Here is a 1,680-nt window from a genome sequence, read left to right as displayed (position 1 = left end):
AATCAACACTCAACCAGCATAAGCAATAATGAAAGTTCCTGTGAACCGAATAACGTACATCGTACTTAATGTCGAAACCTAAGACGCAGGGAAGTATACTATAATATGAGCATTTGTTCATCAGCAGTACGACGGTCGGACTATCCACCTGCTGGGCGTACGTTCTAAGTAACCTGGGCAATGCATCGTGACGCACGTCGTTTGAGACGATCGTTCGCTTGCACAGCAACTTCAGGGAAGGCATATCGTCGTACCATTCGTAGGAATATGTGAAATAACACTCAGAACCTTTGGTTGCAACCGCTATGGGAACACAATACTGTACTGTACCTTTCGAAAAATGTTCAGCTCTAAAAGTAGAGCACACAGTGCGAAGACAAATCTATTCTTGTTATCCCTGCCACTGTTGTCTAGTTGGAGATACAACACTGGTGGTAGGTGCCATATGTCTGCTAGTATTCTTAAAATGATATTACAAGTCAAGTTTGGGTCATGTGGAAATTGTTTCAGGTCGATGAAATCGTGCCCGCTTCGCCCATGGACTAACACTCCCGTCACGTGGGTGCCTAGCTTCCACATTTTTGAGGTCTCTTTAGACTCCCATACGAGTTACGGTAGGTCAGTTTTGCTTTGATCCATTCCATCGATAATCACCGATAGATATCTTTCTGGATCTTGCCTAGCCTTCTGGATATGTTTGTAATATTTCCGATGTTCAATGCTGTACAAAATTCGAAATAAAAAAAAATCTTCAAATATCAAATTATCATGCTCTATATATATACACATGTATATGTATTTTTTTGTTTACATGCCTTGTCACCTCATTGTCACTATGTAATTACCAAACATTATAAAATATTATTGACTTGGTGTTTAATTCTCTACATATACTGTACTAAAATTAGATTATATTCAGTATAAAGTACTACATTTTGGCGAATTACTATAAGGCTTCTTTATTTACTCACTACATCTTATGCGTACTTACTTTTGTGATCGTAAGTGTTTCTCCCTATTTTTATACAAAATCTGCCGCTGTTGCTTTTGGTGGGTCTTACGGAGTTGGAATTTGATTTCTGTGTACATGCTACACTTCGCAAAACGGTTTACCTGTAATAAATATATAGCTTAAATGAATCAGTGTAACGAGACATAAGGCATACATTAGTTGTTTCGTTATAGAGAAATACACTTACATTACTTTCTCGAACATAGGCGTATGTTGATTATGACATTAATATCTTAATTGGAAATACATTTGTTTAAATAAAACATAATATAATAGTAGTCATTCAAGTCATTTATACCATTTCAGTTTTCTATGAGGTGTTATGGACATAGGATTTAATTTATATAGCCTATCGGCTTACCTCTGGTATTGTAACGTGTTTGAATTCACAGTTCCACAACTTATAAAACGTTGCTATTGCACAGACGTCATAATTTCGCACATCAAATTTGTCTTTCATGAGCTCGTAGACGTCTCGTTTGGTCATAGTTGATGGTAAATGTATTTTTTCGTTTATTGGCATTTTGTCGCCGTATTCGTTTGCAAACTTCTGGAACCATGCTCGACATTGCTGGGTCTCGTTACTAAACACCATCTCTCTCGTGAAATTTGGCGGCAAATAGTACATGCATCCTTCTGTAATACAAAGATTGTGTCATGGGTAATAC

General features: G+C 37.1%; 1 pseudogene; it reads right to left on the bottom strand.

Annotated features, from left to right (window-relative positions):
* Positions 1 to 303: 303 nt before the first annotated feature.
* Positions 304 to 1,607, bottom strand: LOC117111986 (annotated as a pseudogene).
* Positions 1,608 to 1,680: the final 73 nt, after the last annotated feature.

Source organism: Anneissia japonica, unplaced genomic scaffold (genome assembly GCF_011630105.1).
Source record: "Anneissia japonica isolate Jap-2015-1 unplaced genomic scaffold, ASM1163010v1 scaffold287939_len150304_cov138, whole genome shotgun sequence".
Taxonomy (NCBI): domain Eukaryota; kingdom Metazoa; phylum Echinodermata; class Crinoidea; order Comatulida; family Comatulidae; genus Anneissia; species Anneissia japonica.
This window is presented reverse-complemented; position numbering and strand designations above follow the sequence as displayed.